This window comes from Pteropus vampyrus, unplaced genomic scaffold (genome assembly GCF_000151845.1).
Source record: "Pteropus vampyrus isolate Shadow unplaced genomic scaffold, Pvam_2.0 Scaffold12, whole genome shotgun sequence".
NCBI lineage: Eukaryota > Metazoa > Chordata > Mammalia > Chiroptera > Pteropodidae > Pteropus > Pteropus vampyrus.
Window position 1 is genome coordinate 10,638,070 of NW_011888793.1, and position 25,180 is coordinate 10,663,249.

General features: G+C 33.9%; 1 non-coding gene across 1 annotated transcript; it reads left to right on the plus strand.

The window, feature by feature from the left end:
* Nucleotides 1-20,264: 20,264 nt before the first annotated feature.
* Nucleotides 20,265-20,371, plus strand: LOC111732942. Its single transcript, XR_002777764.1, has one exon. It is a non-coding gene; the product is annotated as a U6 spliceosomal RNA (small nuclear RNA).
* The last annotated feature ends 4,809 nt before the right edge of the window (nucleotides 20,372-25,180 follow it).

The following is a 25,180-nucleotide window of genomic DNA, read 5'->3' on the forward strand; positions in this document are numbered from 1 at the left end:
AAAAAATGGCTAACTTTTCGCCACTGGCTCCTTTTTTTCCTTTGCACACAGCATATCCTAGGTTGCTTTGCAATTGAGTGTAGCTAAGCAACTAAATTCTGGTGAAAGGTATGTAAGCAGACATGTATGTCATTTCATTATTCCTCAGCTCTTTCTCTCCCTTTACCTGCTAGCTGAGTGCAGAATGTCCAGAGGCCCTAGGTGCTAGAAGGTAGGAGCCTGGGACCCTGAGCTATCACTTGGAGAAGAGATGTCAGAACTGCCACGGGCCCAGGAACACTCATGGTGTCTCTGCATGAGTAACAGCTAAAACTTGTATAGTTAAGCCACTAAATTTGAGTCTATTTGTTTATTATAGTCTTTAGCCTATTGTGATTTCCAAGCATATACATGACTGATTTATTCTCATAAGAATGCTCTATACCTTTTTATTTTTATCTAGTTTTCTTTTCCTTGACATTTGATCAAAATAGTACACTATGGAATATACTTATCCCAGATCACAATGCGTTTTCCAATTAGCAAGACACATTTACTTTAATGTTTGTGATCTTTGTGAGGTTGCTCTCACTAAAAATTGTTGAATGATGCAGGACATTATTTTCAAGAATTTTTAGGTGGTAGAACCTTAAATGGCCTTCTTTGTGCAGGTCTAGTGGGTCAACAAAGAGGAATTGATTAGATTATTACCACCTCTCTGCTTCTGACTCCAAGAACCAAATACTTGAAACTGCCTTTTAGTTCCTGAATCAGTCTGCCTCAGGACACTGTATCTTTTACTTGATTCTCTCTTTTACTGAGGAGCTCTGAACAGCACTGAAGAAGAGACCTGTTGTCATAAATAGCATTATTTCATTTTTTCTTATGACTGAGTAATATTCCATTGTATATATGTACCGCATCTTTATCCAATCATCTATCGAAAGATACTGTGGTTATTTCCACATGGATGGATCTCAAGGTTATCATGCTAAGCAAAATAAGTCAGAGAGAAAAAGTTGAGAACCATATGATTTCACTCATATGTGGGATATAAAACTGAAAGCAACAAACAAACAAACAAAAGTCATAGACACAGACAACAGTATAGTGGTTACCAGAGAGGAAAGTAGAGAAGTGGAGGTAGAAAAGGATAAAGGGGGTCAAATATATGGTGATCCAAAGAGATTTGACTTCGGGAGGTGATTACACTCTGCAATAAAAATATGACATATTGAATTGTACACTTAAAACCTATATAATTTTATTAACCAATATCACTTTAATAAATTTAATAATAAAGTAAAGAAGAGATCTAACTGACTGATGGTCCTCCAATGACTTCAGGCTGAAGCTGCTACAGGTATCAATCTTTAAACTCATCATCTCTTCCCAGATCTGAGCCACTAAGAAAAGCAGCCCGGCAGTATAAAATATTCTCTTAATGAATGTTTATTCATTTAATTTATTCGCCACTGACTGAGCACCTACCAGTGAGGGCACAGAGAAGCAAATGAACTTGGCTCAACCCCTACCCTCAGAGGGCTTACACTCATGTAGAAAGAGGTTGAGGGGAGAAACAGAAATGTATGTAGGTAGTCAAGATCCTGTGCAAGACGTGTGTTAGAGGGAAGCTCAGGGTATTTGTCAAAATTAAATTGAGCTGTACGAACTTAAGATTTGTGCTTTTTATTGCATGTAATAAAATACATTTTAAAGTATATCTTTAAAAAAGGAGACTATTAAACTGTTTCTAAAATAGCATTTGTTATTAGCATCCCCCTTCCTTTGTGGCAAGGAACACTTCCTCTAGAATTGTTTTCGTACTGCACTTATTGAAATATATTTACTTGTTATTTCAGATTTTTAGTTCAGGCCTTTATTTTCTCTTAAAAATCAAGATGTTTACTGATCCTTTATAAACTAACCTACTTTGCGGGTATTTATGGCATTCTCACTTCACAGGCATAACACAAATTAAAACAGTGCTAAAATACTTTGAAAAAATAACATGTTATAGAAACTCTAAATGAAAACAGAACAGATGAGAAGAGGCTGGCAGGCAGTTTAGCAGTTTTGTGTGCATTTTCCCCCTTGAGAGATAAACTGAGTTCAAGCTATCCATATAAGAACTAAGCTCTGAGAATAAGTTTCAAAATCAGAACAAATAAAACCCTGAAACCCAAAATGTCAAGCAAAAAGAAACAAATAAAATCAATAGTCTAAAACAAACTATCTGCCCCAAATACTATAGTGGCAACAACAAAAATAGAACAATTTTAAATTAAAGTATAGGAAAATAATAGGTCATCAAATATTTTTTAAGTGTTAAAATCCTGACACATTCAGTAAATACTATGAGTAACATATCTGGTAGTATGACTGTGTATGTTTACAAGGCAGACATTAAATTTTTGAAAGTGGGAAAAATATAATTAGTGGTCCCTTCAAATGGTGACTATGAGCTTCAACCCTGACCAAGATCACTTTTTTATTTCACATTGTTAAAGAAAGTATGACTATTGGTAGGATTTGGCATGAGTCTCAGATGTGGCAAAGTAAACAGTATGGAAAATTCACCTGTGCACATCTCAGGAACAAAGTTATCTGTGTATTTAAACTTCCAACTAACCTTTAAAGGCCTCTCAGTATGCCTAATACATTCTAAGGCAATGGAGGTACAAATGCTTTCTGCTAGAAGCTCCCAAATAATTATTTGTTTACACTTAAAGAGAACCTAGTTCAACTCCGCATCTTATGGCCAAGGAAACAGAGACCCAGAGAGGTGCAGCTTCCCCCAACATAAGCATCGTTATCAACTTCATCACCGTGTAGACACTTAATGTGTGCTCTCTCTGTGCTGACCACTCTGCTTTATACATGTTGCATCATATCATCCTCTTACAATCCTAGGTGCTATTTCATCCTCTTTTATTAATGAGGAAACTGATGCTTGAAGCAATTGTGCTCAGGGTCACCCTGCTAAAATTTCGATCCTGGGCGTCCTTCTTCAGAGCCAGCATTCTTAATCTTTGCACCAACTGCACATTGGTTGTGGTTTCAGAGTCAAAACCTAGGACTCAAGACTACCAAGCATAGTCAGCGCAGTTATTATGCAATTTGTCACATTTTAGGCATTTAAAGATATTGTTGAACAAATGAATAAATAAAAATTAAATGCATAAAACATAGTACTATGTCTCCACAGATTTATCTGCAATGAATTTTCACCAACACATTTGAAAGAGTAGTTCCATTTATACAGTTATTTAGACATCAGTTTTGTTTCCTTTCAAAGTTACCTCTATATTTTAATGACTATTTAAACAGAAAATAAAACATAAGACAGTTTGGAGAGGGAAAATGTGCGTTACCTACAAAGAAGTTGTTACCTGAGAACATAGCTGAGATATATTAATGTATGTTGAGGAAAATAAGAATAAATGTAAACATCGAAGAAATAATAAATGATAAAACTGAAACTATATACTTTTAAAGAATTAATATAACATCAACTTTTTAAAATTTCTAATTATTTCTATTTACTGATATATAATGATATATATTTATCATATGATGATCAATGATATGGACATATATGTATATATACATATATATACAGATATATTTCTCCAAATGGGCACTGATTTATGTGCCAATATATTGCCATCTGATACTTCTTTATTGAAGCTTTAATGTCATCTAGTAAGTATTGAGTAAAAGGGCTAGCAGGGAAATACAAATCTGTTGAAATCTACCATAATCACGCATCTCAGATTTTTTAGGAAACACCAATTTGAAGTATTTATTCTGCCCACACCTTTTACTATAAAACACCCAAGTGTTTCTGAAATTTTTACATTTTGACACCAATATGCCCTCTCCCAGACTTTCCCTCAAAGCCAAAAATCAATATATTCAAATCCATTGTAGTTAATAAATATTTCCTGGCCTTCCATTATGTGTCAAGCCCCTAGGTTAGAGGAATGAGTACCAGTACTACTCTAGGGTTCAGAAAAATAAGTCGCTTGGTGTCAATTGAATGAATTATACATTAAAATTCTGTTGACCTTTAAAAAAGGCTAAAGTTTTTGGGGCTTTTTTTGCCAGATATGTGATTGCTTGAGAAACTTCCATTGAAAAGAGGCTTAAATAGGTTTCTGCTTTTTCTTTTTAAATTCTTCTTAGTATTTTGGAGAGTAAGGGTTTTTTAAAGTTAAAAATGAAAGAATTTTAAGTTATGAGTTTAAACAGAGTTCATCTCTATATCTATGGCTATTTGCATTTTGTTGGCAAAATCAGATAATTCTTACAAGATAGTCCAGCCAAATATATTATTTGAATCCCATCAAGTCATATTTTTCCACCACTGCTTAATAATTTCAGTAACTTTTGTGATTTTTGTAAAAATGATATCAATTTTTCATATAAAATATGAACTAAATGTCCATCAAAACAGGAATAAATGAATAAATTACCAGAGATTCATACAATAGAACACTATGTATCCGTTAAAGGAAATAAACTAGAGTTTCAGGAATTAATGTGAAAAAAGTCTCAAAAACATAGTATTGAGCAAAAAAATATATATAATACCATTTCTATAAAAATTTAGGCCATATGAAACAGTACCATATAGTACTAAATGGATGTACATAGTAAAAATGTAAAAGCCTATGTGGATTGATAAACAGAAAATACAGATGTGGACATGGAGAGAAAAAACTAGAAATGAGATCAAGGAAGTGTATCGAAGGAAGATGTCAAACGTACCTATACTACAGTCTAACAATTCCCTTCAGGCCTAAAGTTTAGGTGATTCTAGGCCTCATCTGCCTTTCCTAAAAGGTCTCAGTGCTGATGGCCTTTAGTCTAATGTTAGAAAGTTGTCTCCTATAATTAATTTTTTTAAGTTATTTAAAGTAGAAAAGTAATTCCTGACCCTCTTATTTCCTTATGGTTTAAAGTGCAAATCTAATAAATCCGAAAAAAAACAACAAAAAATACAGAAAAAATAAAAGAAAAGGAAAAAAAAAACACTTCTAAAGTTGGCAGTAAAATGTTAAGACTTGGCACCTTGAATTTTCAGTTCTGGAATGTTTGTTACATTATACTTTATACTTTTTGTGTGTTTGAACTATGTCATAATTTTAAAAAGCAAGTTGTTGAAGATAGAAATAAGAACATTTTTTTTAAAAAGTTCTAACAAGCCGAAAGGAGAAATTAATTTTGTTGTTATTCTGTCATCATAGTTCCACCATTCAGAAGTAACCATGTCTACATTTTGGTGTGTATTCTACAGTCATATGTGTGAGAATGACACCATACATTTTGCTAGCATTTAAAACAATTATGTTGTAGACATATTTTCAGATATTAAATATTTATCTTTACATCTTTCTCAAACATTTCATTGTATGTTTATAACATGCTTTATTTAATCAATTCTCCCTTTTTAGAAATGTAGACTATTTTAATTTTCATAATTTTAAATAATGTTTTAATGCATGTTCTTGTACATGTATTTTGTATTGTAACCATGATAATTTCCTTGAAATACAGTCTTATAAGCAAAATTTCTGTGTCAAAATTATACACAATTTTTTAGGTTTAAAATGTGTTTAGAAATTATTCTCCAAGAAAGGTTATATTAAGTTGTTTCAACAGAGTATGAGATCTCATGCTCTCAAAATAGTACTTATTATTTTAAAAAATCTTTAATAGTTACATGAAATGGAATTTTACTCTTTTTACTTTTGCAAGTTTCTTTTCCATGTCTTTTGCCTATATCTTAATTAAGATGTTTATCTTTCTACTTATAGTTTCATAAGATTTTTATATTAAATATATTAACCTTTTCTCGTATGTTGTGAATATTTCCTCTAAGTTGTGTTTTTGCCTTTCATTTTAGTTTAGAGTGTTTTAATGTCTTAAATTTTATAAATTTAAATCCATCAATATATTTGTTTATGTTTTCTGCTTATATGCTTAATAGTTATGTATTCCTTAGCATTTTTGTTTCCTATTTAATCCACATAGAGTTTATTTTAGTATATTTGGGCATACGGTACAAAAAATCTAATTCGATCATTATTATATATTATTATTAATAGTTGACCAAGTGTTTCAAAAGCATTCATTGACTAATTCAGCTTTGATGTGCTAACTTGAAATTTTCAATACTTACTTTTTATAGATCCTGTTTGTGAATTTTCTGTTCTCTGTCCATATTCAAAAACAATGTTTTTCTACAAAAAAAGATATTTCTAATACATTTTTGAAAAAAACTTTAAAAATAAGTTTTCTGACAGTTCACATTGTTAAAAATTGCAATGCAATCTACATAACTTAAATTATTGCTTTTTTTAAATTTTCACCACTCTTAGAATTCTAGTTCGACATATATTTATTCTGCGCCAAGCACTGTTCTTGGTACAGAGATGAAAAGATAAACAAGAATGACTAATAGTCCTAAATGGGAAGCCTATATTGAACAGATAATAACACAAATAATTTCGGCCATGAAGTAAAAGTACTGTGTGCAATAAGACTGTAATTGGAATCCTTACCTATTCTGGGGAGAGAGGAAAGGAGTGCCAAGGAAGATTTTTGTAAGTAAGTGGTACTTAAGCTAAGAATTAAGATGGATAAGAGCAAAAATATATCAAGTTTGTTTGTATAAAGGCTATGAAATAAGTTTTGTACATTATAGAAACTAGAGATATCAAATGAGGTCAGATCATAGGTGTAATACAGGTTAAGTTGGGAATTTCAGACTTTGGACAACGAGAAAAATTGGAAGTCACTGAAGGATTTTAGCTTTAGTCATAAAAGCAGATTTACATTAAAAAAAATTATTTTGGTTGCCCATGAAGAAAGAATTGAAAGGAGATCAAGTGGGCATACGCGAAGCCTATTAACAGACACTACAACAAGGAGTGGTCACAACTTGGACTAGAGCTGCTCCATCCAATATGGTAGGCACGAGCCACACGTGGTTACTGAGCACCTGAAATGTGTCTTGTTCAAATTATAATGTGCTGTGAGTATTAAATAAACACTAGATTTCAAAGACTTAACAAGAAAAATAATGAATGTAAATATCTCATTAATATTTTATATTGATTCCATGTTAAAACGAGAATATTTCAGATATATTGAATTAAGTATTAACATTGAATTTAACTTCACCTATTTCTTTTTACTTTTTTAATGTGGCTACTAAAAAATTTAAAATTATGTGTGTGACTTGCACGTGTGTTTACATAATATTTCATCAAATGGTGCTGATCATTGTGTTGACAGTGGAGATGGAAAGAAGTAGATGCATTTGAAAAGTGTTTAGGAGACTAAATTGACGAATTCGATGATTTATAATGAGAGAGAATTATCGATAATTGTATCTCTGTTTCTGGTTTGAATAAAAAATGCATATGTCTTTTTCTTGAGATACTGAAGTTGCTGGACTGAGGAAAATATGAAAGAGAATGTGCTCACATTTGGTCATGTTGATTTGATGTTCCTTGGAAAAGATATCTGAGCAGGACATAGGAATGTAGGAGTTGGTGAAAGATGGTAAATAAAGCAATAGGAATGATTGAGTTCAAGGAAAATACTGATAGTTTAAAGAAAAGAAGAGGAGACTGAGAAGGACCTGCCAGAGGGTAAGAGGCAAACTAGAAGAGTGTGTTTTCAGAAGAAAAGAAGGGAGATGTCACCATATCAATGGCTATTGACACAAAAACAGCAAAATGTTAATAATTTCTGAGATTCGGTGATGGCCATATGTTAGTTTATGACTATTCTCTATATTCATGTATATTAAAATTTCCATAATGCAAAATTGTTGAGATTTGTAGGGACCTAGAAAGATAAGGGCTGAAGTTTGTTCTTTGGAAACGATTCAGCCAAATCATCCATAAACTTTTATCAGAGTTAAATTGTACACATTTATATCTCAATTAATTAAAAAATACAACAGATGTTGCTCTTAAGGCTTGTCCAATGAAGAAATACCTTATGTCACTTTTTCTTCCATGGCAATAACAGTGTAATTTCATATAATTGAAAAGGAAAATGTAAGAAATACAAGTACTTAATGTCCATATGTGAGACAGAGGAAAAGAATAAGAAAGTTCAGATCATGTCCTTTGAATTTTTTTTGTTCCTTCCACTGATGCAAAGAAGGAACAAGACAGGTATTAAACTGAGATTTCAATCACTTGGGTGATATTACACAGTAGCTTAAATCAAAGATAATATATTCCAGCTTCATGGTTTCTTATTAATATTTTAGCCAATGAAGAATGATATTGTCTAAGTCTTTATGCTTGCTATATTGATTATGAATTCAAATTCCTAGAATTTGAGTATAATAATTCTAAATATCAAGAATCACTAGATTATTATTTTTTTCTTGTCATGCTGAAATTATTAGTGTTATTATTTGTTCAACCTAGGTCTCCCATCTAGGACTATTAGTCACTCTTGTTTATCTTATCATCTCTGTACCAAGAACAGTGCTTAGCACTGAATAAATACACATTGAACGTATAAATCTGATCCTCTTAGTGTTATTCATGTGAGAAATAGTCAAGGTTACTAAGATGATCTTAGACCAATCATGACTCATCCCTAGGCTAAGGGTGGGACTCTTCTTCCTTAGCACAAAGATACTTCATCCTTGAATAAAATTAATGTTCTGCTAAAAAGAAAAAGGGGAAGGAAGCGGTTATTAGATAGGTCACCAACACTGTCTAACAGAATTTCCAACTTATTGTCGTGATAGAATGTTCATCTACTTTTGCTTACATCGGCCCCGAGAAAAGCAAGGCAGAGCCATCTGGAGATAAAATTGTAGATGGATTTTTGTTTGTTTGTTTGTTTTTGACTATAAAATTATGGGGAAGAAACACACTATATTACTCTGGGTTCTCCAGAGAAAGTGACCAATAAGATATCTATCTATATCTATCTGTATATCTCTATCTGTATATCTCTATCTCTATCATCTCTATCTCTATATCATCTATCTATATATCTATATCTGCATCTACCTTTACATCTATCTATCTATCTATCTATCTATCTATCTATCTATCTATCTATCTATCTATCTATCTATCTATCCATATATATATAGAGAGAGATTTATTATAGAAATTGGCTCATGCAGTTATGGAGGCTGAGAAGTCCCACAATCTGCTGTCTGCAACCTAAAGAACCAGGAAAACTAATAATATAATTCAGTTGTGGTCGGAAGGCCCGAGACTCGAAATTCTGATGCTTAAAGATAGGAGAAGATTAACACTCCAGGTCGGGATAGAAAGAGACTTTGACCCCTCCACTGCCATGTTATTGTATTAAGGCCCTAACTAGATTGGATGCAGTCAATTCACATTGGTGAGGGCCAATTTCTTTACTCAGTCTACGGATTCAAATGCTAATCTCTTTCAGAAACACCTTTACAGACGCATCCAGAAATTATATTTTACCATCTACATATGGGGGCATCCCATAGCTCGGTAAGGGTGACACATAAACTTAACCATCACACATGCATTGTTAACTAGCATTCACAAACATTTTCCTGCATCACTGCATTTGGTCCTCCCAACAATTCTAGACAACGTCATTAAGCTGTCGTTATTACCCTCATGCATAATTTACAAAGGAGAGATCACAAATCAGAAAGGTTAAGTGATTTATCCAAGAGCACTTGGCAATTAAATGTGAGGACTTGGAAGTAGTAATCTGATTCCCAAATCTAAACTCTTTTCCCTACATCAGTGGTTCTCAGATTATCAGTCTTATCTGGGAACTTGTTAAAAAAGTAAGTTCTTGGGCTCCACCCCAGGTAAAATAAATCAGAAACTCTGGAAGTCTAACCCAAATAGCTTATATTTAACAAGGCCTTCCAAGTTATTCTGAACACAATAAAGTTTGAGAACTACTGGATTATACCCTACTACCCATACTACTTTCTCCTAAGTTGATCAAAAATTTTTCTGGTTATTTTATGGTTTGGCAAAAAAGGAAAATACTGCCTTTTCTGGTACATCATAAGAAGTCAAAGTTATCTTTACTTCCAGATTCAAAGGGGTCTTGAATTTAGGGATTCATCCATTGGGCCCCACTTCCAAGGTTACGCTTTTGAACCAAATGAGTAGTGACCAGTTATTCCTTATATGCAGCCTGAGTTATATTTCTATGCGAACAGGCAAAGTGAGCTAGGGAAAGTCTGCATCTCAGAGAACCATTAAAAAACATTTCTTTTATTTTACTTAACAGTGAGTCACACTGAATTCTTTCCTCTGCCAAAATGAAAGCCCTTTACCCTCCATTTTCCATATATGTCTGTGACCCAAACTTTTTAGCACAAAACCTGCAGTATTTTCTCCTTATAAAAGCAAAAGATATTTCAGTGACTTATAATTATCTCTGATAAAATGCCCTAATTCTAGCACAGGATAAATTTGTCTTCTTCCAACTTTGATCTTATCTTTTGCTACATAATTCTTCTGCCCCCACCCCCACCTCCTGCTTTTAGCCATAGACAAAAGCCTTACCCAGACATTGGTATCTCAATCTTACCAATGAATATTCTTGGTCACAAGGAAGATGGGACTAATAAAGAATCTTTCCCTTCTATTAGAGAAGAATTCCCAGCACACGGCATTTTGATAGTGATTTACTAAGTGTTATTAAAGCAGCCCTGTAAATATTCTAACTAGATTTAGTCTTCAAATGAATCCTTCATATCAATGCACAGGAAAGTAGATGAATTAAGATTTATATCTTCGGAGCATAGCAAGTACTTTACAAATTAATATTTCTCGGCCACAGGCATAGCAGTCCCCTACCTAATTTTGCTTATTGAAGAAACACAAACAGGTACAACATAAAAAGTGTCATTGTCTTTCCAAGTTAAAATAGGGTCTAGTTTATACCTTAAAAATTTATTTTTTAATGTTATGGCAATAACAATTGACCTGGTCAATGATCTATAAAAAGTATGGAATATAAGGAAGCTATAAGTCAAAATGAACTCTAAGGTTTATTATGTTAAAGGACTATGCTGTACATTATAAGCAGATATGAAATATAAGGCTCTTTGATAGTAAAAATTTCTTTATCGCCATTGAAAATGATTTTTCTCTTTGAAATTATTTCCTGAAGGTATGGTGTGTTTAAGAATCTGTAATCACAAATTCAGATCTCTATAAACTCATTTTATGTAATAAATTTTAGTTCTTAAGTAATCGCTCAATTTTCATTAAATACTGAAGAACTATTAATGAAAAATTTGAACAGGCTTTTTTAGAGTTTGCTATAGTTTTTATTGTGGTTAATGTGTAGACCATTTTTTTAGGTCTCTCATAACTAATTAATTAATCAATTTTATTTTTACTTTTTTTTTTTAACCTTTTGACCCCCTTCACTTATTTCTCTCAACTCCATCCCCAATATCTGGCAACCATCACTTTATTTTCTATCAATGAGCTTGGGATTTTTTTTTTGATTTCACACATAAGAGATATCATATGGTATTTGTCTTTCTCTGTCTGACTTATTCTACTTAGCATAATGCCATCAAGGTTCATTTATGTCATCACAAACAGCAAGATTTGATTCGTTTTTTTATGACTGAATAATATTCAATTGTATATATACCATAATTTCTTTATGCATTCATTCATTGATGGACATTTAGGTGATTTCCATATCTTGGCTATAATAAATAGTGCTGCAATAAATAAGGGATTGCATATATCTTTTTTAATTTAGTATTCTCGTTTTCCTTGGATAAATAACCAGAAGTGGAACTGCTAGATCATATGGTAGTTTTATTTTTAATCTTTTGAGAAACTTCCACACTGTTTTCCATAGTGACTGCACCAATTTACATTCCTACCAGCAGTGCACAAGGATTCCTTTTTCTCCGCTTGTTATTTCTTGTATTTTTGATAATATCCATCCTCACAGGTGTGAAGTAATACCTCACTGTGGTTTCGATTTGCATTTCCCTGATGATTAATGATGTTGAGCATCTTTTCATGTATGTCTTCTTTGGAAAAGTTTATTTGACAAAATTTAGCAACCATTTATGGTACAAACTCTCAACAAAGCAGCTGTAGAGGGAACATATCTCAACATAATAAAGATCCTATATGAAAAGTACACAGCTAATATCATACACAATGGTGAAAAGCTGAAAGCCTTTTCTCTAACATCAAGAATAAGCAAAGAATGGCCATTCTTAACACTTTCATTCAACATAGTATTGAAAGACTTAGCTAGAACAATCAGGCAAGAAAAAGAAAAAGGCATCCAAATTGGAAAGAGAAAAGTAAAACTGTCACTATTTGTAGATGACATAATATTATATATAGAAAGCCCTAGAGACGTTATCAAAAAACTGTTAGAAATAATAAGCATATTGAGTAATGTTGCAGGACATAAAAATCAATATACAAAAATCTGTTGCAACTCTATACACTAATAACAAACTATCAGAAAGAGAAATTAATAAAATAATACCATTCACAACTGCATTGAAAAATAAAATACCTAGGAATAAATTTAACTAATGAGACCTATAAATTTAACTAAAAGACCTATATACTGAACACTAAGGAAAGAAATTGAAGAAGACATGAATAAATGAAAGATATTCTGTGCTCTTAGATTGGAAGAAATAATATTGTTAATATGTTCGTACTACCTAAAGCAATTACAGATTTAATGCAATCCCTATCAAAATTCCAATGGTATTTTCACAATATTAGAAGAAACAATCCTAAAATTTGTGTGGAACCACAAATGTCCCCATGTAGTCAAAGCAACCTTGAGTAAGAAAAACAAAGCTGAAGGCATCACACTACCTGATTTCACTCTCTATTACAAAACTACAGTAATTAAAACAGTATGATATTGGCATCAAAAAAGACACATAAATCAATGGAACAGAAAATAGAGCCCAGAAATAAATCCATTAATATATGGTCAATTAATATATGACAAAGGAGCAAAGCATATACAATGGGGAAAGGACAGTCTCTTCAATAAGTGGTGTTAGGAAAACCAGACAACCACATGCAAAGAATGAAACTAGACCACTCTCTAACACCACACGTGAAAATTAATGCACAATGGATTAAAGATGTGAATATTAGACCTGAAACCATAAAACTTCTAGAAGAAAACATAGGTACGTGGTAAGCTCTGACATAAGTCTCAGTGACGATTTTTTGAACCTGATATCCAAAGTAATAGCAACAAAAGTAAAAATCAACACGTGAGACTACATCAAACTAAAAAGCTTATACATAGCAAAGAAACCATTACAAATATAAATGCAACATACTAAATGCTAGAAAATATTCACAAATCATATATCTGGTAAGGGATTAATATTCAAAATATCTAAAGAACTCATACATTCAATAGCAAAAATTATCCAAATGATCCAGTTAAAAAATGAGCACTACAATAATCCTAACTCATATATCATGAGCCTCTGCTCTGAATACTGTCTATTACCCACATTTCTGGCATATTTGTGAGAATGAAGGAATCATAGACCCAGGGTCAGTTTGAGGGCCTGTTGATATACTGGCAAAGTCTGTCTTTCCCAGTTTTTTTGCCCTGGTATTCTCTGTTAGTAATGATCTGACTATAATAGTAATTATCTACAGACTTTTGCTGCTTCTTGGTTTTCTCAGAGTCCCATATTGTCATACTTAACCATATACTTCCTCAACAGCATATCTTATAACTTATATCCTATTAAAATTTACCTCCACACAAAGAGGAAGAATTGTGCTGACTTTGAAATCAGACCAACCTTATAAAGCTGATGACCTTGATTACTTCTTCATTTCAATTTCTCACCTATGAAATGGGCATAATGCAGTGGTGCTCAAATTGTAGGTACATTAGACTCACCTGGAAGGCTTATACAACAAGAAAACCAAGTACAGGGCCCTCCATAGTGTTTCTGATTTGGTAGGTCTAAGGCAGGGCTTGGAAATTTGCATTTCTAAAAAGGTTCCAGGTGATGCCGATGCTGCTTGTCTAGAGACCACACTTTGAAAACCATTGAAATAACGTACTATTTGTAAAGTGCCTGATTCAGTGTAAGCATCTAATAGATGTTAGTTTCTCGTCCCCACCTCTATTTCATATGTCCTCAAAGCAAAGAAAATAGATGATAAAAATGAATTAATGACATTGGATTTGAATGGAATTGAGCTAAATGCAATTATCTTTGGGCAAGGTCTTTCTGGAAGCAAACCAAAAGAGATATTTCTGTGGAAATAAATTAAAAGAAGTATTTTAGGTAAATGAATCTTTAGAAGCTGTTGATAAATTTGGGCAAAGGCATCAGACAAAGGGCATTCATATATCATTAGTAGAAAAGTAAAACTATATGTAATTTTAGAGAGAAATTTAGTAGTACGTACCAAAATGTGAAAGACACATACATTTTGACCCAGCATTTCACTTCAAGAAATATATCTTTCAGAAAAACACACAAAGGCACAAGAATATAGTATAACATATTTTCATAGCAGCTTCTAAACTTGAATATGCAAGAAATGTAATTTTTTTTTCTATAAGTCAACTTGATTTATACTTTATGCCCATTGCATCAGGTGGTGAAAATAAATCTCTTTCATTTCAGGATTAATTCCCTGACATTTTTGTGGTGTCGTATCTGAGAACCAGGAGGCATGCACAGAGCAGAGGTGTTGGGAGTATGTGTGGATAGTTTGCCTTATGTGATAATCCATTCTTGCTGTCATCTCCTGACTTGACCATTATTCTGTTGGTACTTGATAGATTTTGTATACAGATTGCTGCTACCTTATTGCATGATTTCCTCCTTGCCGTCCAGTCCTGTCCTGCCTGCTGCTTCTATTACTCTCATACCATGCTGGGTTGCCAGACACAATGAAAGGCTGAGACCTTTACTGTGATGCCAGTTGCAGATGTTTGAAATTATTCTGCAGTTTCTGTGTCTTGAAAATTCTGAAGTTGCCTAGGGCTCTAATCAACTACATATGTATTTACTTTAGTCCTCCCAATAGAGTAGATCAATAAAATTCAACTGATAGTTTTGAAAGTGTCACAGATTGCCATTTGAAATCTTGTATTATATTAGTTTTTATCGAATACTAAAGAAAACAACCATATGATGCTGGAAAGAATCTTGTTTTCAAGACAAGTCTCAGATTTAAGCCACTCCTTAATCAGTGACTCAGTGATTATAATTTAGCAACACACAAGTCTGTGTTAACTATATATAGAGCCCTGTTTTTATATGCATTGAAATGAGCTTCTGGTGGTCAAAATAGTTTTATATTTTCAAAATGATACCAGCTGTTTATCCTTAGTTTTGAGAATAATTTGGGGAGCTATGTACTTTATTTTTCCCCCCCAAACAGGAATGACTTCACTGTTTAGATACGAAAAGAAATATGTTAAATCATTCAACCAATACTGCTTAGAATAGACTTCTTTAAAGCATATTTTGATTGTGTAACTGTTCTGAACTAAACTTGGATTGCCAAGTCTCTGGATGTTATATAATCTCTGAGAAAATACAAAAGTAAGAATTAAAGACATTTAAATAAAAGACAATAAGGTTGAGGCATTTCAGCCTGCATTTTTTAAGTACCCACAATGTGCCAAATGTTATAGATACACAGATAGGTATAACACAGCTCTTGTCAATGAGATCTCAGACTTGATAGAGAGATAGTCAAGTAATAGAGACAAAATTCCATCAAACAGTAAACACAAAGTACAGAGACAGCATTTATTCTATTTGAATAAAGGTTCTGTGGTGAAAGAGGGAAGGAAGTATATTTAAGAAGCAGGAACAGAAGTTACTAAGACAAAAATACCCTATTTGTTAGTCTATAAAGTTCCGCCTTAGGAGAAAGAATGTCTGATTTACCTACTGTATCTTTAATGCCTGGAAGAGTGTCTGATGCATAAGAGGTAATCGATATATTCTGTTGAATGACTGTGAAACATGATTTTAGGAGAAAGTAAATAGTACTAGGTTGTTCTCTCTGATTAAAACACAGAAAGATTGAGATTAATACATGAGAGAGGCTAGAAAGATAGGTAAAGACCAAATGCCATAACTATGATCTTCTAAAGAATTAGGATTTTTGCTTTGCAGACCCTGGGAAGCCATTAGGAGCATTTGAACAGGGCTGTGAGACAGGTGAGTGTGTAGTAGGATTTTGGAGCTAGGGCTCATAAACGAAGACACATAGTAAGTACCATATATTGTAAAAAGCACAATCAATTATTTGAGCAACCAGCTTCACCTTTATCTTCTCTACTCTACCCAGCTTCTCATTACTCCCAAGGAGCAATGGGAAAAACAAAACAGGGCATGTAGCATTATTGGAGAGGTAGAAGGTCTCTTCACTTGGCCAGGATGCCTGAACAATCCTATAGCCTATTTTCTCTCTTCTAACCTCCATGCCCCTTCATAGGAAGCCATCGAAGTCAAAGTGGTCCTCTTCTGTTCTCTCCTACGGCCACAGGACTTGGGGTGATGAATCCTTCCTTTGATTTTTCTTCTCAGACAAATTGCAGGACAGAGTCTCTTGCTAGGCAAACTATTACAGAAAGCCTCCTGCCTTCATACATTTCTAGACTAGAAGGAGGTTCCAGTTCAAGAGCCACCTTTAGGACTTACCCATCAAGCTTTCCCAATGATTCTTTCACCATACTTTTCATTGCACTCTGATACTTCACCAGTGTTGTTCTCAGATCCTGAAATTGATCAGGCATCCAGATAGGAAGGAAGCAAAGCAAATAGCTACACCTCTTACAGGGAGCTTCAAGAACCTCTTCCCAACCCCTAACCTCCAAGCTTCATCATTTGGCTTGGGGGTGGATGAAATGTGAACACCTGGAGGAAAAGAGTAAGCCTCTCTGCGCAATCATTGCTCTTGGGAGCATATCGTTTAGTTGAAGCTGGGATTATAGGAGTAATAATTCAATTTAGAAAGGCAGTTGTTTAAAATTATCAGGTATTTATCTGAAGAAGACAAAACCACTAATTCGAAAGGATTTATACACCCCTATGTTCTTTGCAGCATTATTTATAATAGCCAAAATATGGAAGCAACCTGGGTGTCCATCAACAGACGGATGGATAAAAAGATTGTAGTATATATATATAAATACAATGAATGCCACTCAGCAATAAAAAAGAATGAAATTTTATCATTTCTGACAACATGGATGGACCTAGAGGGTATTATGCTAAGTGAAATAAGTCAGGCAAAGAAAGGCAAATACTGTATGATGTCACTTATGTGGAATCTAAAAAAAACAAAACAAAACAAAATTAATGAATATACAACGCAAAACAGAAACAGACCCACAAATATAGAGAACCAGCTGATAGTTGCCAAAAGGTAGGGGTCGGGGGAATGGTAATTTAAAAAAATAAGAAAAAAATAAAATAAATGAATAAAAAAAAACTAGAAGGAATATTTTTTCTAACTTAAGTTACTCTCTAGTTAAGTAGAAGCAAATTTCTAGAAAAACTTTTCCTCGAACTTTGTATTACAACTTTTTAAAACTGATGAAATTTATTATCTCAAAACACAAATCAAGCTTTTCTTCCACAAAGGCAGCCTTTTGCAGATGGATGGGTCTACTTTCAATGACCTGGTAACTGAACACAGGCTAGATATGCCCCATTTGCTCTGTTTCAGATTTATTCCTTCAGACTGAGCAAGAGAGAATCAAGATTCAAGAGTAAAATTGCAGTCATTACTTTAAAATCTATTTATTTTTTTGGTTTGGCAAGTTGCCTCATTTCACAGAGACTTTATGAGACGTGCATGTCTTACTTTTTGAAGGTGAGAACTGTGATCTAATCTGTATTCTATGGGTTACTTAGCACGCTGAGGATGCCAAATAAATATTAAACAGGAAGACTTTATCGAACCACTTTACACCATCCACTTCCTAGTTCATCCATCACACCAGCTTAGAATGAAGAACCATTATGAATAAATGGGTGGCTGGGTAGATAGGTTAATGAGTTAACTTATTTGATAGTTTACTGCCAAAATTTTGCTACCTATAATTAAGTCATAATTCTTGGTTTTCTCCCATGAATCACAAAGATAATAGTCTCAATAACATTAATAAAAAAACCTAAGTTTGAAGAAATACATAGTAAGCTCCCCGTCTCTAAGAATTTTAAAGCAGAGGTTAATCCTAATAAACTTCATTTCTATCAACCCATAAGACGAGAAACCCTAAAGCCATCTTCTGACACATTAAAATCAAAACACTTTAATGATGTCATGATATGTGGTAGTCATAATATTGGCTCTTAATTATTCAAAATTGCATTATATTCAGTACAGTTTTAATACTAAATATGTTTTATTTCTTCATAGCTATTAACTTATTAAACTCATTGATTTAAAAGATTTTATAAAGCACTTATTATGTTTCAGGCATTGTTTCCAGGCTCTGGAAAACACATTAAAAAATCCTGCTTTGATGGAGCTTAAATTCTATTGGAATATTTAATTCAATAGGCATTCAATCAAAAATATTTAAAACATTTAACCTAATCAACTATTTTATTCAAGTTTTTAATGATTTAACTTATTCCTAATTAACAGAAAATCTATAAGGTAGGTGGTGGAACTAGAGAAACAGCCAAGATCACTTGATGGCAAAATTTATGTTCTTTTCATAGCACTGTGACAAGAACTTGTCTCTGTATTCATCTTGTTCAGGATTAGCTTAGGGAAGTTACAAGATCCCTTTTACCTCTAAAACTTTTTTTCTATTTCTGTGACAAAATATTGTAATAAATATGCAATCTCAAAAAATTGGGGTTTCAACTTAAAAATAAATTTAATCAGGCTAAAGATAATACTGAGAAAGTGACCCATTCCGAAAGGGTTTTTACAAGAAAGGCTTATGAAAGACTTGAGCATAACAAAGCAATATAATCATATCTTTATACATTTGATTAAGGTGACAGAAATTATATGGTAAACTAGAATCATTGGTCTTTATATTCAAATATATCAACCTCTACTCTTCCAGAATTGTTTGAAATGTGTTTCTCAGGCTACTGAAGATTTGATTCTCTATAAATCATGTACGTGCATATTGTGAATGCCCGTCGACCTCCTCAAATAATACGACCTTCTCCCTTCCCCTGTAAGCCTCCCACAGCCAAATTTCTTCATACTGGATGCCTGTTACAAACATATTTGTCTTTTAAAAGGTTGGTTTAAAAGGTGATAGAAAGTGAAAGTAATGTAGGAGACAAAGAAGTTGGTAAAGACTATCTCTTAAATAATTAGAGACCATTCAATTATTTAGAAAATTGTTTTAAAAATTCTGAAAGAAATTTTATTATTTCAACTTCACTGCCCTGATTAAATAAAGGCTAGTTTCTAAAATTAACTTGTCTTTGAATTTTGTATCACAACTTTAAAAATATTAAAGAAATCTATTAACTCTTAAACCATCAACCAATTGTTGCCATCTACTGAGGCAAGGCAAGGCAGCCTGCTTGTAGATGAGAGGATAGATATCTTCAACGCCACAACATTCTGAAGCCTGGACAGTCTTCTTAGTTCCTCTATATTATAGCTGCTTCCTGAAATTTGGCTTCTTAAAGAATATACTGGTATCTCAAAATCAAAATGATACCTTCTAGTTTCCCTCCTGAACTTTTCATGAGTTCGTAAGTTCCAATAGTATTTATTAAAAAATTCTGTGTGTCAGATGCCATTTCCAAAGGATGAAAAAGTGAATGTCATTCTACCTGTTCTCAATGTACTCACTATCCAGAAAAGAAGAAAGATACAAGAAAAAATGGAGTTAAGTATAGTGATAGAGGATGCATCGTCTAATGAAAGTATCACAAAAGAATCTATTGCCTAGACTGAGGACTCAGAGAAAGTTTCCTGGTGAACTTGATGCCCAAGGGAATCTGAAAGAGTGATTGGGATTCCTCAGGGAGGCACTAAGGCAAGTTGTCTCTGCTCTTTTCTGGAATTTATGCCCATCGTCAAGCTCATCCTTAGAATATTTCATATGCTTCATATCTCTCATTCTAAATAGTGAGTTCAGTAAGTGAAGGCCATACTTGGCAAGAATTTCTCTCTTGCACATGGTCTAAAATAATATCTTTAAGACAAACTCTCAGTCAAGCAGTTCCATTCTGCAAAACACAGGTAATTTGGAATTAAGAGACACACAAGTCCACGCTCACTTTGGTAGCACATATACTAAACTTGGAATGACACAGAGAAGATTAGTGTGACCCCTGCACAAGGATGACACACAAATGCATGAAGTGTTCCATATTTAAGAAAAAAGAGAGAGAGAGATAGACATACAAGCCCAGTGAAAAATTTATATTAATTACAACAGAAACACATCTTGCAGGACTCGACATTTTTGTCATATTGAAGCAGATATAGACATTTGAAACGTTTTAAGGAATCACTAACTCTCCATTTTCACGTGCTTACTAAATCGAAGCCTGTAAAAAACTCTACAGGGATCATTTTCGTTTTGCTCAGCTTGCATATTTGTTAAACACAACATACGCAAATACTTAACAGTGTTAAAGAGGTTAAATTGTCATACTATACATCAAAATGATAGCATTGAAAAATCAATGCAAAACAAAGCAATTTCAACTGAAAAAGACATAAAATTTTAGTTTCCTTTATCCCTCTCTTCTCACCTCCACAGTAGTCCCAAGAATTCACAGCAGGATATCAACATGTGATTATATTTGAGTATAAATGCACAGACACAAAATTCTTGCAAAATAAATCCTAAATATTTATAGCAATTATCTCTGATTAACATGTTACATCAAATAGTTCTTTTGTTACTTTCCTGTATTTCTACTTCTTTTTGAAATGGATACGAATTAAATTGATAATCAAAAGGTCTATTATTCTATTATGATTCTAACCCTAGCTTTTCTCATGCCACGTGTACGTGATGTGAGTCCTGGTCTCCATTCCCAGTCTCACGACTTGGACCCTGGTGTCTAACCAGTGTATTTGTCATGAGCAAGGACATACTCATGACAATTTTAAGCTAGAAAAATAAAAAGATATTTGGATTAGAAATACTGAGAAAGGCATTTTATAATTTATCTGCACACAAATTATAGCTGACATCTGATTTTTATTTCCATGCTCACATTTTCTGAAAATTCTGACTTTGTTTATGTGGAATGTTTAAGTCACATGTTTTGTATGCAGATTTCCCAGATTCCTATAGAAAGAGACAGGTTCTCTCTCGGACCTTCAAGCTAGGCTGTACAACCATAATATAATATTCAATTTTCTCTATTCCATGGATGTTACTCTACACTGTAAACTCTTTGAGAGAGGCCATGCTTTTCCTTCTTGTGCAGAGATTAGACTGCAGCTGATTACACAGAAATCCCTACTCCCTTCTTCAGTATCATGGTGAGAAAGAAAGCACAGGGCCCTGGGAAATTTTAAAATACCACATTTAAAAAGATACTCTGTGGATCCTTTTTGAAAATGGCTTCATAAAGCACATATATAGAATACATATTTCGAAATCTTCTTCATGATGGATAGACTATTTATTAATCTGTACTTCATTGTAAATGAAATGATGATTAAACTGCATGCTGTTATTGTTGAAATCATGTCACAGAAATATAATAAACGGTGTCTAAATCAAACATAAGAACATAAGAACACAGATGAAACTGCCCCTTCCTGAGCAGTTAATTTCAGCATTTTTGGTAAATCTTAGCTTGCTAACAAAGGATTGTTTCCTTTGAAAGAAGGGAGATGAACCCATTACATATCTGACAGGCTATTGTCTTGCACAAAACAGAACTACTGAGTGTAAGGTGATGCTTCCCAATGAATGCAAAATACAACACCATGACATTTTCTAAGATGAGAACTAACTAGTTCAGTGTTCTGAAAAGGATAAACTCATCAGGAGCAAGTCCTTCACTGTCCAACTGAGTGGCATTTACATTACATTCTTCAAACGGCAGAGTCCCAGAGAACCTTGAGAACTGCAGATGTTAGAATCAGATTCGGGGCTCCAGGCGGAGGTCCTATATGTCAACAGCAACCCTCAATTATGTATACAGATTCAACGTTAAAGACCTTTCAAGAACTTAAGACAGAGAAAAAGGGTAGAAACCTGTCAACCACATATCACTTAAAGATCTCTGGTTTAAAACAATGTCATACCTTTTTCTTGCAGTAATTCTAATTTAGACAGAAAAGAGATGGTCTGGTAGTGTGGTACTTCTCCAATTTGAGAGTGACCACTAGTCACTTGGGAGGGGGAGTCTCCTGTCTCCCAGGGGATGCTGATATTCCTGGAATTTGGACTGAGTAGAGAGCTCTTGGAATACCATAGAGCCCTGTATGGTACACTGACTCTGTTGGGTTCCAAAGAGCTGGGGAAGCTCTGCCTTTCCTTAAAGCTGGTTTAAACTGGTGAAAGGTGGCACTGGGTGAGGTGTGGTCAGCCTCAGAGATGATGAGAAGTTCCAAGCTTGACGTAGGGCTTGGTCCTGTTAGTAGTTACCTGGCACATGCACAGGCCACATTTGATGCATGTGATGCTCAAAGAATGGGCAGCCACATTCCTTTTGTGGATGGAGGCTGAGGGCTCTCAGGAGCACAGCTTGGACAGCAGGGGCCAACATCACACTGCCCATATAGCATCATGACCTAAAAGACTGTGTCCTCATTCAGGGGCCATGCAGGAATGTATGCTAACCCCGTGCTCTTGTGGCTTCCTAGCCTCCAACTTTTCAGAAGATATCATTTCCCTTCCTTCTGTCCCCACCTCAGAAGGTTGAGCCAGACAGTTGTGTGAGTTCATTATTGCATCATCTGCATGCCTTCCCAAACTTCTCTCTCACCTCAGAAAGATGGCAACTTCTGACTGGTATTGTATCTATCTCTACTACCGCCATCACATCATTGCCATTCAGGGCCCCGAGACATCTTTTGCAAAGCAGAAGGTATCCCTTCATGTGAGGATGGAGATGTGGACAGACTGAGGCAGGATGTGGTCCACTTGAGAAGCTGGGTCAGACTGAAGCTTCCCCTGGCCTTCAGTGGGCACTTGAGTGAGGCACAACTTGCACCACTGCCTTTCCACTACTCCCCAGCTCTGGCACCATCAGTCTACCGAGAACAAACTAGACTTCTGAGTATGCATCCAGCTGCCAGTGAGTAAACATGAATGGTGGAGAGTGTGGGGGGAGTGCCTGTTGCTCCGCCAAATCTCCCATACTTGACTGAGATGCCTCTTCCTTGCTGGGAATCTGCTCCTGGGCTCCGATGGGCTAGAGCAGTCTGACTCATATTCCTGCCTGCGACAGGGAAACTGTCAAAAATAGCCTTGACTCCTTGCTAGGCTTCCCCATGAATTTTCTGTGGTATGACCTTAAATATACTAGATAAGCCAGAATCTTAAAATAGTTCAGCTTTTAGAATAATAGAACTTGGTCTTCTCCTTCCTTAAATGGAATTCTTAATTGTTAAATTTCAGGTTTTCTTTGTTGATAGAAATGTTCAAGACCAAAATTCCATAAATTTTGAAGTGAAGTGCTCATAAAATTAACCTGCCATTATTAGCCCTCTGATTTCTATTCTGATCTGGTGGTTGTTTAGAAGAGTGCTTTTGGTTATTTAGTCATGATTTTGTTGTTGATTTTTAGTTTTATTGAATTGACTGGAGAATATGGTCTCTGTGGCTCTCTGTGAGATGAAGTATATGATTCATAATTGTGTATGTTCTCATAATGTAAGAAAATAAGGCATAATCTTTGTCAATAGAAGACAATCGTTTTGAATATACATTTGGTTGTACATGTTTGAAAAGAAGTCTCCTGATCCTATTTTTAATTTATTGCATCTTTAATTGTTTAAATTATTTTTGTATTTCTGGAGGATTTTGTTTTATATATTTTTGATGTTGTTTGCCTGGTGAATAAAGATATTAATTTTATTTTGGTCTACAACTTATACCATAATATAACTCTTTTGTGTCATTTAATGCATTTGTGGTAGATTTTGCTTTATCTGATTTATTGATTGTCAGCCCTTCTTACTTTTTTATTTGCATTTGCCTTTATAATTCTGCACATCCTTTTCTTTTTAACCTTTGTCTTCATTTTATTTCAGATATATTTCTCATAAACAATGCATATATGTATATATGCTTAAATCCCTTTTGATATTCCTTGTTTCATGATAGGGAAAGTTGGTTTATTTGAATTTATTGTGAAGATAAATTTTGGTTTTGTTCTCATCATTTAATACTTACTATTTATTATTTTTTCTCTTTTAACTTTTCTCCATATTCTTGCTCATTATATTAAGCTTTTTGCTAGTCTTATTAAGTTTCTCTTTTATCTTCTCACTCTCACTTTTAAATTAATGTTATTTTATGATTTCCCATGCCCCTAAATGTCACCTTACTATTCTAAGAATAATATTAAAATCTATGCATCTCTATTAACACGTAATAATGAATAAATAACAGTAGCCACCAAAATATTTTATTTGCCTTTTGCCTCCTACCCGCTCCCCTCCTCTTCAAATCCTTGATGAGGAGACATACCCATCTGCCCCAGCCCCTCCATCCTGAGCAAATTTCCCACCTCTGCTAACAGCCAACACTTGATTTTGTAGCAATATTTGCATATTTTTCATGTTTCATATCCTGGCTACCTTTTCTGATACAGCCTTTTCTTCTGTTTAGGAATAAGTACTTAAAATTAAAATATATTCCAGTCATATCATCTTATCCATTTATTTTATCTCTATATTTTAAAATCCATGGCACCTCATGGGTCAACACTAGGAAATCCATTACTGTGATTCATTAAATAAACAAATTAAGTGTGGAACATAATATTGCCTTTTTATGCTTTTGGTTTAGTAATATCCTTTTGCATTCATAATACAGATAGTGAGATAAGCAAGATTTTATCTCCCAAGGTTCTCCTTTATTGCTTTTTCAAACTGAAAATGCATTGCTGCCATTTTAGTCAACAGTTAAACTTTACTATAAAATATTTTGATACCCTTTTCAGCTAAAGTAGCCTGTAACTCACACAGTAATGCTCAAATTCCATTTG